Raw genomic sequence first — 14,481 nt, 5'->3', positions numbered from 1 at the left:
ATTCTCCCTAGGTCAAGGCACTAATCCTAAGACTACTTAAACAAACTAGCCACCCTGACATAAAGAAGTGACCCAACAAAAATCCTAAGTTCACTCTTATTTGCTCTGGTCATGTCCATGTAGACAAACAAATATGTGTGATGTTGATCAAGTCTGGGTCATGGTACTATTTCTGAGATCAAGAATTCTTCTCAAACACAGTGGACCAGAGAGTGATTTGTTCTGCATAGCAAAAGGAGAATAAAATAAAATAATCTCCCCACTCTCCAGCCCATAGTCTTTCAAGGCACGTCTTCCCAGATGTGTTTGGGCACTACCCACAGGAATCCTTCACTCCTTCAGTCACACACAAACACACAGACACACACACCACACACCTCTACCTCAGCCAGCCAGGCTCTCCAGATTTGGGGGTCCCCCAGGGTCTTGGGAATCCTGGAGAATCCCGAGAAATCCCAGGCAACACCCCAAATGTTGTACCGAGATTCCATGACCCCCTTTTAGCATCCTAAAAGAAAAATACATAAATAATGATGTTGGGTTGTCAAAAAAAGTTTACTTCCGCATTACACCATGGGTATTCTTCTGTACACAAAAGTGTATATAAGTAAAATAGAATCATTTTAAATACTTATCATACAACTAAAATATGCCACACACTGTGCTTGTTCATCTCATCTTCCTCTCCAAAACTTTGAAAGACAGGAGAAGAAGCTTGGGTTGTGTCAAACTGGAGCTTTCTTGAAATTGAAGATCCTGGATGCTAGTAAACTGTGTGGATGTCAGAATCAGTGAAGGTTTCTCTGAGAAAGGCACACAAATGGAGCAGAGAAAGATATGTTCTTGACCCCAAGACAGATCAGGAAAATTTAGACAGTTATACATGTTGTCTGTAATCTTCATAACAAGCTAAACTAAATTATATTAGCTGCATTTTTCAGAAGAAGAAACTAAGGCTCCGAGAGGTTAAATTATTTTTGTAGAAACCTCTTACTAGTTAAAAAGTGTCTAAGCTGAGATCTGAACTCAAATCTATATAGTACAAAAACCTGTACTCTTTCCACTACATTATTCAGCACTCATGATTATATTGCCCTTGCCTACATACAATTTTATATAAATGGATAAAATGTTATACTTTGACAATAAGGACTGACGATGGCTTGACTGCAATCTAGATAGGAAGGACTGACACATGAAATCTGACAATAGTAAAAACAATATTCTATGTTTGAAGCAGAGAAAAGTGGATTCCCTCTCTCATTGGACAAGACTGCTGACAGCACTAACCACATTAACTTCCCAGAACATCCTTGATCTCATCATTCCACCCTTTTGATTTCAAGATAACTATATCTTGGAAATTAAATATTGCTGTCATCATTGATGCTGCCTATAATGTAAGTAGAAAGCATTACATTAGCTTTGAAAACTATTTTCAGTAATGTTCTTTACCATACAAGTGAATGCTTAAGAATATCTCATGAGAGAACATATCACAATTAAACACAGAAATATTGAACAGGCCGATTGCAACCAGTTAACTCCATCATGCAGAAAATCATACATTATTTAGAAAATAAAATGAGAGTTATTCCAGAGAACATACCAAAAACTAGAGAGAAGGCTTTTCAAATATTTTAATCTTGTAATGGTTTTCCTAACACATTAACAATTTAATTATTAACAGCATGTATAGTGCATGCAATAGTATTATTTGAGTATCAATAGAATCTTTCATTATAGTGATTTATATTATAAAATCAGCCTTCCAGTACTAGGAGGTTTATATTTTAGTAGGTGGCATTGGGCAGCTTTATGTGGTTAAACTTTGTCAGCATTTTCATTATCAGCATTTATTGTTTGTCTCTGAACTATTTCACAACCATTCTAAATTGTATCTGGCTAAAACTTAACATCTAAATTGTCAGCATAGATAGAATTCTGTCACAAAGAAAATCCCAGAGTCAGTCTAATGAGCTGAATTGTATATATAGCACAGTCATTTTTTAAGTAGCACTAATTTCTATTTTTAATCCCTATAATAACTAAAACAGTGAGGTAATTATGATACACAAGACATTTTTTAATGACAAAACTATTAATATATTCATTTCTTAAATAGTTTTCTCAAGTAAGGCTAGGAATCTTGGAATCTTTGCTTTCATCCTAAGAATTAATTTCAGCCAAGTTGTGGTGAAGGTATTTTTGCTTTAGTTATTTGGCATAATTCACCGACTTGAGTGTTTTCTAAAATGTTACAGTTTATGTTAAAACTTTTTCTTTGAAGATTGACTCAGACTGTCTTCCCATAGTTAGAGTGGGACAGAATCGATGCATTGCAGGCTCCTCTGCTGCTTTGTGTGATCAACACTGTCTAACAAGTTGGGAAAAATCCATTTTGATGCTACTTCCCCAATTAGACCTGTTAAATGTTCTTTGAATGACTACATTTGGTTTTAGTTTTACACCCAGATACATTGCTAAGCTAATGCTTTAAAGTAGAGTAAACTACATTACCACTTACATTAATTTCTAAGAGGTGCCTTTTTTTTTTAACAAATCTCTAACTATAACCAAATGAAACTGTAATTGTTTTGTTGAGATTCAGTGTAACTTGATTACCCTCTAACTACTCAGTAATTTTTGGAAATTCTGTTCATTTGGTCTAAACAGTTGCAGATGACTTGTATGTGTATAAGAAAACTGTGTCATTAGCATACATTCTGAGAATCCCTTTGAATATGTGCACATATTTGGAAGCTCTGTGAGGGAAATGGTGCATTCATTACAAAACTATCTACTGAAACAGTTACTATGTGCAAGAGGTAAGTTCTCTGGGGGATATAAAGTTATAAGATGGCTCACCCTTAAAGAAAATTATTATCTACCATGAGAAATAAGATTTACATAAAAATATTACTTTTTTGTAAAGGCAATATTGGATAAAGGTCAGATAGAAAGTGACTGAAATCCCTGAACAAAGCTCAGTTCTTTAATTTTTGTTTTTGTTTTCCTAAAATAGATGAGGCACATATACTTATCCCTTGACTACAATAAACCAAACACTTTTTAATACTGTTTGATGAAACTTGTTAAATCAGGTTGCTGTATTATGACACATAATTTATTGTGTCAAACAAAACTTCTTCACAAACTTGGCAATTTTCATTTCTTCTGTATGCTTGGTCAGTAAATTCTTATAGCATTGTAATTTTTAAATAGCTGGGTTAAACCAAGGCTATCTTTAAGCTATTGCCACTGTGACTTTGTTGTTAAAATCTGTATGTCCAAAATTATATTTAAAACTGAACTAGTTCTTGTTTCATACCTGAACATTTATGAATGTTATTCTGTGTAAGTATAGGTAATAGACTTGGGAGAGAGAGAGAGAGAGAGAGAGAGAGAGAGAGAGAGAGAGAGAGAGAGAGAGAGAGAGAGAGAGAGAGATCTGCTTGGTTGAAAAAAGTGAAGTACTAACCAGAACAGCTCTAAGTCTTTCAATCAAACAACATAAAATGATGTCACTTGAAAATTTGTTGTTGTTGTTAATCCTCACCTGAGGATATTTTTCCATTGATTTTAAGAGAGAGTGGAAGAGAGATGGGAAGGCAGAGAGAAACATCAATGTAACAGAAACACATCAACTGGTTGACTCCTGCATAAGCTCTGACCAGGGTCTAGGCCAGAGAGCAGCCTGCAACCAAGGTGTATGCCACCCTTGATGGGAATCAAACCTGGGACCCTTTTTTCCATAGGCTGATGCTCTATTCATTTAGTCAAACCAGCTAGGGTGAAATATATATATATAATTTTAAGTCTAGACTCTCCCAGTGGAAAAGTTAGTGTTTTCAAATGAAGATCCCTAGAAGTAATTGTATACAGTATTTAATGTCACCTACTGCTATTACTTATTCACTAACAATTAGTAAGCTACCAAATAATTTCTGAGATAGGGACATTTTTCAATGGCTACCTACAGTAAAGTAAATGTGGTGACACTATTTATTGCAGCTCAATAAATATTATGAAATTTTAATTGATGTATTTAAAGAATTTTGTGGTTCAGGAGAAGTAAAGAATCAAAACATAAAGGTTTACAATCTTGACTACTTATGAAAATTATTTGAAGATGAAAAGCAAATTAAACACATCTGCTCTATTTAAATTTTCTTGGGCAGGTTAAAATGAAGACAGTCTTTGCTTTTTCAGGTTGTCTTCCTGTACAACACTCATAGTTATGTTCTAACACCTCACTTTAATCACTAATAAATAAATTGCACTACTTCATAGTTATTGATTTTTTTCCATTTTTATTGAGTTATTATATGTGTACATATTTTACCTCTACCACACCATACTACTCCCCAATGTTTTGCACTCATTGGTTATGCTTATATGCATGCATACAAGTCATTTGGTTGATTTCTAATCTCCCCCACATCTCCCTAACCTTCCTGCTGTAATTTGACAGTCTTTACTGCCTCTGTATTTATCTTTTTATTCATCAGATTATAGTGTTCTTTATTTTCCAAAAATGAGTGACATCATGTGATATTTATCTTTCTCTGACTGGCTTATTTCACTTAACACAATGCTCTCCAGGACCATCAATGCTGCTGCAAATGGTAAGAATTCCTTCTTTTCTACCACAGTGTAATATTCCATTGTGTGGATGTACCACAGTTTTCTAATCCACTCATCTGCTGGTGGGCATTTAGGCTGTTTCCAAATCATAGCTATGGTGAATTGTGCTGTTATGAACATAGGGATGCATATATCCTTTCTGATTGGTGTTTCTAGTTTCTTGGGATATATTCCTAGAAGTGGGATTACTGGGTCAAATGACAGTTCCATTTTTAGTTTTTTGAGGAAACTCCATACTGTCCTCCACAGTAGCTGCACCAGTCGGCATTCCCACTAGCAGTGCAAGAGGATTGGTTTTTCTCTGCATCCTTGCCATTGTCTGTTGATCTGTTGATGATAGCCATTCTGACAAGTGTGAGATGATACCACATTGTCTTTTGATTTGCTTTCTCAGATAATTAGTGACTTTGAGGGTGTTTTCATGTGTCTCTTAGCCTTCCTTCTGTCTTCTTTCAAAACGATTCTATTTAGGTCTGTTGCCCAATTTTTTATTGGATAATTTATCTTCCTTTTATTAAGTTGTATAAGTTGCCTGTAGATGTTTGAGTTTAAACCTCTATCAGTGATAATATTTGCAAATATGTTCTCCCATACAGTGGGATTTTTTGTTGTTTTGTTGATGGTTTATTTTGCTGTGAAAAGTTTTTTATTTATTTTTATTTTTTATTTCGATGTAGTCCCATTTATTTTCTCTTTAGCTTCCATTGCCCTAGGGGCAGTATCAGTGAAGAAGTTCTTTTGGCATATGGCTGAGATTTTTCTGACTGTGGATTCTTCTAGTATTTTTATGGTTTCTCACCTTATGTTTAATTTCTGTATCCATTTTGAGTTTATTTTTTGTATGTGGTGTAAGTTAGTGGTCTACTGTCATTTTTTTTTTTTTTGCCTTTATCTTCCAATTTTTCCAACATCATTTGTTGAAGAGACTGTCTTGACGCCATTGTATGTTCATGCCTCCTCTGTCAAATATTAATTGAGCATAGTAGTTTGGGTTGATATCTGGATTCTCTATTCTATTACATTGTTCATATGTCTATTCTTGTGCTAGTACCAGGCTGTTTTGAGAACAGTGACTTTGTAATCTGGTATTGAGATCCCACCTACTTTTTTCTGGTATTGAGATCCCACCTACTTTTCTCAGGATTGCTGGGGTTATTTGGGGCCTTTTTTTTATTCCAGAGGAATTTTTGGAGAGTTCTTTCATGGTCTGTGAAATATGCCATTGGTATTTTATTGGGGAGTGCATTGAATCTATAGATTGCTTTGGGTAGTATGGACATTTTAATGAAGTTGATTCTACCAATCCATGAACATGGTATGTCTTCCATCTATTTACATCTTCCTATATTTCTTTTTTTCAGTATCCTAAAGTTTTCTGCATATAGGTCTTCTACCTCCTTAGTTAAGTTTATTCCTAGGTATCTTAATTTTTTTGGGGTGTGATGGTAAATGGGATTGCTTCTTTAGTCTCTCTTTCTGTAAGTTCACTATTGGTGTATAGAAATGCCATAAATTTCTTGACATTAATTTTGTATCCTGCTACATTGACAAATTTATTTATTTAAGTCTATTAGTTTTTTGATGGAGTCTTTCAGGTTTTTTTTTTATATGCAATACCATGTCACCTGCAAATAAGGACAGCTTTACTTCCTCTTTTCCAATTTGAATGCCTTTTATTTCTTCTTTTTGTCTAATTGCAATGGCTGATACTTCCAGTGCTATGTTGAACAGAAGTGGTGAGAGTGGGCATCCCAGTCTTGTTCCTGTTCTTAGCTAAAATGATTTTAGTTTTTGCCCATTGTGTATGATGTTAGCTGTGGGTTTATCATATATATCTTTTATTATGTTGACATATGATCCTTCTATTTTTGAGAGTTTTTATCAAAAAAAAGGTGTTGGATTTTGTCAAATGCTTTTTCTGCATCATTTGATACGACTGTGTGTTTTTTTATCTCAATTTGTTTATGTAATATATCATGTTTATTGATTTATGGATATTGTACAATCCTTGCATTCCTGGGATAAATCCTATTTGGTCTTGGTGTATAATATTTCTGATGTACTGCTGGATCTGATTTGCTAGAATTTTGTTGAGAATTTTGGCATGTATGTTCATGAGTGATATTGGCCTGTAATTCTCTTTCATTGTGTTGTCTTTATCTGGTTTTGATATTAGGATGATGCTGGCTTCATAGAAGGAGTTTGGAAATGTTCCTTCTTGCATTTTTTGGAATTGTCTGAAGAGGATAGGTTTTAGTTCTTCCTTGAATGTTTGGTAAAACTCCCCTGTGAAGCCATCTGGCCCCAGGCTTTTGTTTGCCATAAGCTTTTTGATGACTGCTTCAGTTTCTTCCATAGGTATTGGCCTATTGAGATGTTTAGATTCTTCCTGATTGAGTTTTGGAAGGTTATGTTTTTCTAGAAATATGTTCATTTCCTCCAGGTTGTCCAGTTTGTTGGAATAGAGTTGTTCATACTATTTTTTTTTTTAACAATCCTTTGTATTTCAGTGGGGTCTGTTGTTATTTCACCTTTTTCATTTCTGATTTTGTTTATTTTGGTCCTATCTCTTTGGTTCTTGTTGAGCCTGGCTAGAGTTTCATCAATCTTGTTTATCCTTTCAAGAAACCTTCTCTTGGTTTTGTTGACCTTTTATATTGTTTCTTTGGTCTCTATGTCGTTTATCTCTGCTCTGATCTTTATTATTTCCTTCCTTCTGCTTACACTGAGCTTTTCTTGTTGCTCTCTTTCTAACTCTTTGAATTGTAGGGTTAGGTAATTTATTACCATTCTTTCTTATTTTTTGCAGTAGGCTTGTAGAGCTATAAACTTCCCTCTCAAGACTGTTTTTGCTGTGTTCCATAGATTTTGCATTGTTGTGTTTTCATTGTCATTTGTTGCCATGATGCTTTTTATTTTTCCCTTGATCTCCCTGGTAATTCAGTCATTGTTTAATAGCATGCTATTTAGTCTCCATGTGTTTGACTTTTTTGGATTGTTTTATTGTACTTGATTTCCAGTTTTATTCCACTGTAATCTGAGAAGTTGCTTGATATGATTTCTATCTTTTTGAATGTGAAGAGACTTTGCCTATGACCCAACATATGGTTTATCTTTGAAAATGACCCATGTGCACTTCAGAAGAATGTATATTCTGTGGGTTTAGGGTGAAATGTTCTGAAAATGTCAATTAATTCCATCTGGTTTAATGAGTCATTTAGGATTGATCGTTTTTATTTTGCTAATTTTCTGCCCAATGGTGATAGTGAGGTATTAAAGCCTCCTACTATGATTGTATTCCTGTCAATCTCTCCCTTGATTTTCTCCAGGAGTTGTTTTTTGTTTGTTTTTTGTTTTTTGTATTTGGGTGTTCCTGTATTGGGTGTGTATATGTTTACCAGAGTTATTTCTTCTTGTTGGATTGTTCCCTTTAGTATTATGAAGTGGCCTTCCTTATCTCTCTTTATGTCCTTCTCCTTGAGATCTAAATTTTCAGATATAAGTATTGCTACCCCAGCTTTTTATTTCATTTCCATTCACCTGAAAAAACTTTTTCCAACCCTTCACCCTCAGTCTGTGTGTCTTTTATTCTGAGGTGGGTTTCTTGTATATAGCAGATATATGGATCTTGTTTTCTTATCCAATGTATTGTATTACCCTCTGTCTTTTGATTGGGTTATTTAATCCATTTACATTTAAAGTTATTATTGATAGGTACTTATTTGTAGCCATTTGTATTCTTTACCCCTGTGTTCTTTCTTCACTTCCTATTCCTCCCCCCCCCCCCCCCCACCCCCAGTACAGTAGACCTTCTAGCATTTCTTACATTGCTGGTTCGGTGGTAGTAATAAATTTCCTTATTCATTTTTTTTGTGAAGCTTCTGATTTCACCTTCAATTTTAATTGATAGCCTTGCAGGGTACAGTGTTCTTGGATTCAGACCTTTCCTTTGCATGACTTTGTATATTTCATTCCATTCCCTTCTGGCGTGATGAGTTTCTGTTGAGAAATCAGTCACTAATCTGATAGGGATTCCTTTGTTTGTAACTTTCTGTCTCTCAGGCTGCTTTTAAGATTCTAACCTTGATGTTGGTGTTTGCCAATTTAATTATAATGTGCATCGGCATTGGTCTTTTGGGGTTCATATTGCTTGGGACTCTGTGAGCTTCTTGGATTTGTGTGGGTTTTTTCTTCCCTATATCAGGGAAGTTTTGTGTCATTATTTCTTCAAACAGGTTTTATATTCCTTGCTCAGTTTCTTGTCTTTCTGGTACCACTATTATGTGGATGTTGTTTTGTTTCGTGTTGTTCCAAAGTTCCATTAGGCTTTCCACCTGCTTTTTATTTTTATTTTTTTCTAGAAGCTGTTCTACTTAGGTATTCTTTCACACCTTGTCTTCTAGCTCACTAATATGGTCCTCAAATTTGTCTTCCATTCTCTTCAGCCACCTTATGATTGTTTAGATTAGGGGTGTCGAACTCAATCAGAGAAGGGGCCAAAATCTAAAATCCAGCCTAAATCGCGGGCCGAATGGTTTACTGAACAGTCATAAACTGACAATGTCATAAACTGACAGCGGAGTGCAGTGATGACAGCGCGGTGCGGGCCACATTGCAAGGCCTGGCGGGCTGGATTTGGCCCGCGGGCCTTGTGTTTGACACATGTGGTTTAGATAAAGTAAGACTTAAAAGCAATCCCTACCCTAAAACAGCTTCCAACCCACCCTGTTCTTACCCTCCCCTTGCTGCATGTATCATCTTCTGCTGCTTTTTATAAGAGTACTTTGATATAAACAGTGTATGAAGCAATGACAAAATTATAACTTGGGGGACAAAAAAATAACCTCAGTTCATAACATGACCCTAATTTTCTGATATGTTCAGCCCCAGAATAGTCTTTTTTTCTATTTAAAATATCTAAATGTGGTCACTATGTAGACTTAGATTAATGAACATGACATCTGTTGTGGAAGTTGTTTGCAGCAGGTTCATGAAAAGGAAGCCTATTGTATTTACAGGAGGCCATGAAAAAGTATGGTGTCCCTAATTCCTCTTCACTTGTACAAGGTGACCAAGTAGCGAGTTAAAAGAACTGGAGAAAGAAGCAGGGGGCAACTTCTGGTTGAATAAGATTCATAGAGCAGTTTGCTTCTAAGTTGTCAAAATTACAAAATTAATATAAGTATTGATTGGACTTGCTTGTTTTCTTTAACCAGCTCCAGGCTAAAAGACATTCCAAATTTAACCCTGTGACTAAAGAGGCATAAATTATCTCAGGTAATTGTTAGAGACCCTACGCATGAAGTATCCTCATGTACATTTTACAGATAAAGACAAATTCTTAAGTAACTTTATCATAATCAAACCCTACTTTCCTTTCTTTCTTTTCTCATTATCATTATTGTTTGAGAATATTTCCTGAGTTGTCATTTACAGGCCTTCCCACTTATCCACTTGGCAGTTGAGGAATTTGAGCCAAGCGGTGATTTTCAGGCTCCTTGATTCAAACACAAGAACTTTAAAAAATATTGATTTTAGAGAGAGAAGGAGAGAAAGAGAAGCATCACATTGTTCTTCCACTTCTTTATACATTCATTGGTTGACATATAAGAATACAAAAGAACTTTTTTATTCATTATCCCACGAGGGACTAAATCACTTTACTCTTCATTGAAAAGTTAGGAATTTAAATTCATTACCTACTAGGTCCTGGAATGAAACCATCAATTTAGTTAGCTGTTAATCTAAATGTTTTAATTATTTTGGGGGAATGTCACAAAAGATAAATGTTGCACCTAGAAAAGTTACAATAGTGTAATTATGATTTAAATATTACAGCTATTGGTTTTCTACATGATTTTTTTTTCACTGCACACCTACCTGGTGAGAACAATGAAAGTGTGGTTCCTAATCTTAATATAGAGGTTTCCAGATTTTCAAAAGGAATGGTTGCAGCATTTAAGAAAGGATTTAATGGATTTATGTCAGAATTGCAGTAAAATGTCTGTTGAAACATGAATTTTGTTAAATAAGAGACTAGTCTATTCTTTTTCCGCAGTAACTATTTTTCAGAAGGTTAATTGTTCTCCAGTATCCCAATTTATTTTTCTTTTTCTCATACAAATCTTTTACATCATTTTATAATGTCATAAAAATCAAATGGTGCTAAAAATTAGCATTCTTCTTTGTTGATGCATTGCTGTTTGAATACTTTATGTTCAGAAGAGCACTCTTTATGCTGGAAGAACATGTCAGGGCAGTAGATAGAAAATGATTGCATGTACCAGGGATCTTACAATAGTATGAATTGAAATAACACCTTACAATATAAAATAAATCAATGATGCAATGTTGGAATGTAAACAAGAGTGGGATCTTATAATGTCCAGTGGCTTGGACACTTGCTAGCTGCTCCTCAAACATAGTTTGATAAATAGCATTGTAAGAGCATTTGGAAGGCATTCTACTTTCTTATAGTTACATTTGTTTTTAAGTTTAATCAGGAAAACATAATCACCTAAACATAAAAGACCTATGAAAACAATTCTCAATAAAATAAATTGATTTCAGCTAAGCTAAAGTTTAGAAAAATATTATTTTGCTTAACTTTTGAAAAACTGGGCTATTAAATTGGTAAATAGTATTTATAGTGCAACAGGAAAATAGTTGGAAACACATGACCTAATAAATTCATGTTTCAAGCCAAAACTTTTGTTACCATTTATTAATTTTTAATGTGTTAATTATTTATAAACAAATAAAAAGTTAAAAATGCCCATAATCTCACCCTTTGAGAAAAAATTACCCATTAATTTTTTTAAATCTTTATTGTTGAAAGTATTACATATGTCCCCTTTTGTCCCCATTGACCTCTCCCAGCCTGCCCTCCAATCCCCATCCCAGGCTTTCACTCCCCCCCCATTGTCTGTGCCCATGGGTTATACATATATGCATACCAGTTTATTTGTTGATCTCTTCCCAACCACCCACCCTCACCTGCCATCCCTCTGAGGTCTGACAGTCTGTTCGATGCTTCTATGTCTCTAGATCTATATTTGTTCATCAGTTTATGTTGTTCATTAAATGATACATATGAGTGAGATCATGTGATATTTATATTTCTCTGATTGGGTTATCTCATTTAGCATTCAGGGTTTGTTGTTGTTGGTGGTGTGTTTGTTTGTTTTTTACACAAATGAGCTCACATTTTTCATATTGTTTTATCTTAATTTTTTACTTCACTAGAAGTCATAAATACTGTGTCATTAAATGTTTTCTATTCAATTGCCTTTTATAACTGCATAGTACTTCATTCCATTTTTTCTATGTCCTCAAATGTACCTAACCAAATCCTGGTTTGGAACACTAAATATAATCTTAAATTTTCACTGTTATAAACAATACTTTGATGAATACCCTAATATATATATATATATATATATATATATATATATATATATTTGTGTATTTATCTTTTAATTTTTTAAAATATAGTTCTATAAGTAAATGTTCTGAGTCAAAGAATCTGAGTATTCTTAAGACTTGTGATATATATATATATATATATATATATATATATATATTTCCAGATTCATCACTAGAAATGCTATATGGAATAAAATTCTTACCAGCAATGTGTAAGAGCATCTACTTCATTCTTTGCTCCCCAACACTGGAATGCCATTTTAAATGGCATTAGTAATTTTTATTGTAAATATTAATTTATTAGTGGCTAGGGAGGTGAAAACAACAAATCATTATTCAGGTGAATATGTGAAATGAAGTGAAAACCTACATGAAAGCAGCATTTTGAAAATTGTAAGAACTAGTTCAGATTGCTACCCTTAAATCAATCAAATTTATTCAGTTAGTGAGTAAAAATAGAAACCACTTCCAAAAGCCTGGCTCCCATTGCATTATTTACTGGGTGGTTCAGCGCTACCCATACAGAAATTTCCTATTCCAGAATGCATATACTGCAGCAGATGCTTAGAGCTAAGGATTTTTATCTTTGCATTGTTCGTGAAGTTTTTACTGCAGAACACCAAATATATTGTCAAATATTCTTGAGAGACCATTTGATTTACACCTTTTTAAATACCTTTTGTCTGACAACAACATTCCAATAAGTCTAATTTCACAGGAAATTAAAGGTTCCAAAGGCTTAATAGACGGATCTATCCTATACTTGATTATGAATTTTTTAAAAAATTTGTGATAAATCCTAATGAATAATTTAATTTCATACAAATATTCAAGTAAGAGATTGTTATCTTTTTATATACCTAACTTTAGTGTAATGGGTTGAATAGTCTCCCCCTCAAAAGAATTTTTTTTTTTACGTCTATCCAGAATTTCATATCTTGAACTTCTTTGGAAATAGTCTTTGCAAATATAATTTGTTAATTTCTAATGAAATCATTTAGGACTTAGATTGGACCCTAAATCCAATGATTGGTGGCCTTATAAGAAGCAAAGAGGACACTGAGGCACAAAGGAAAATACAATGTGAAGACGGAGGCAGACATTAGAATGATATGTCTTACAAGCTAAGGAATGCCAAGACTTATCAGCAACGACCAGCAGCTGAGAGGCATGTGATAGTTTCTCTCTCAAGCCTCGAAAATGAACTGCTCCTGCCAGCACCTTAATTTTGGACATATGGACCCCTGAACTATGAAAGAATAATTTTTTAAGCTACAAGTTTGTGGTATTTTGTTACAGAAGCCTTTGGAGATTAATATACTTAGAAAGAGCCTTAATTCAATATTTCAATAATTAATTTGGATAAATTTCCCTTGTCTATATCTACAAGATTTTCATTTTCTCCATTCGTCTATCACTTGAAAATACTTTACACTAACTAGCAGTAGTTTATAATGACAACTTACTACTCTCTGAAACCAATGGATATTTGGGGCTGTGTGGATTAGAAGTGTCTCAGTATTTACACTGGAAAAAAAAATCCCCTGCAAATCAAACCATAATTTGTTGTAATTCTGAAGTGCCTTCTTTCTTTCTTTTTAATATATTTTATTGATTTTTTTTTTTTTTTACAGAGAGTAAGAGAGAGGGCTAGAGAGTTAGAAACATCCATGAGAGAGAGTCATTGATCAGCTGCCTCTTGCACATCCCCTACTGGGATATGCCCACAAGCAAGGTACATGCCCTTGACCGGAATCGAACCTGAGACCTTTCAGTCTGCATTCCGAAGTTCTATCCACTGAGCCAAACCAGTTTCGGCAAGTGCCTTCTTTCGTAAAGTATGTGCCACAAAATTAAAAACAAACAAACAAACATTGATATTCTTACAGCTAAATTATAGAAGATACTTCCTTCCCCATTTTAGTACCTGAACTGACCCTTTTTTGTTGCTCTTCTTTTCAATTTCAGTAAGTTTTGTGTAAGATAATGGAAGGATGAAAGTATCCCCAATGTTTACTTAGGTCCAGGCATGAAACTGAGCTCTAGTTTGATTAACTAGATGCAATGGTAGTATTTAATGTTGAGAAGTATTTGCAATGGAAAATATGAAGGACAATTTTGTTTTAATGCCCTGGTCAAACAAGTTCTATTTCCTCTCTACTTTTCCACTTACCTTGTTGCAAATAATTATATTTATATTTTCAGTTTGAACCTCTCTGTGATGCAAGCCTCACATTAAATCTCAGATCTTTTTAATGTTATGAAGTGACTGGAATGCAACTTTTTTTTTTTAATTCTCACCTTAAGATATTTTTCCATTGATTTTTGGAGCGATTGGAAGAAAATATCAATGTGAGAGAGACACATAAAATGGTTGCCTCCCACAGACACCTGACTGGGGCCAGGGAT

Source organism: Pipistrellus hanaki, assembly GCF_964339955.1.
Source record: "Pipistrellus hanaki genome assembly, chromosome: X".
In the NCBI taxonomy this organism is placed as follows: Eukaryota; Metazoa; Chordata; class Mammalia; order Chiroptera; family Vespertilionidae; genus Pipistrellus; species Pipistrellus hanaki.
Note: the sequence above shows the minus strand (reverse complement) of the source record.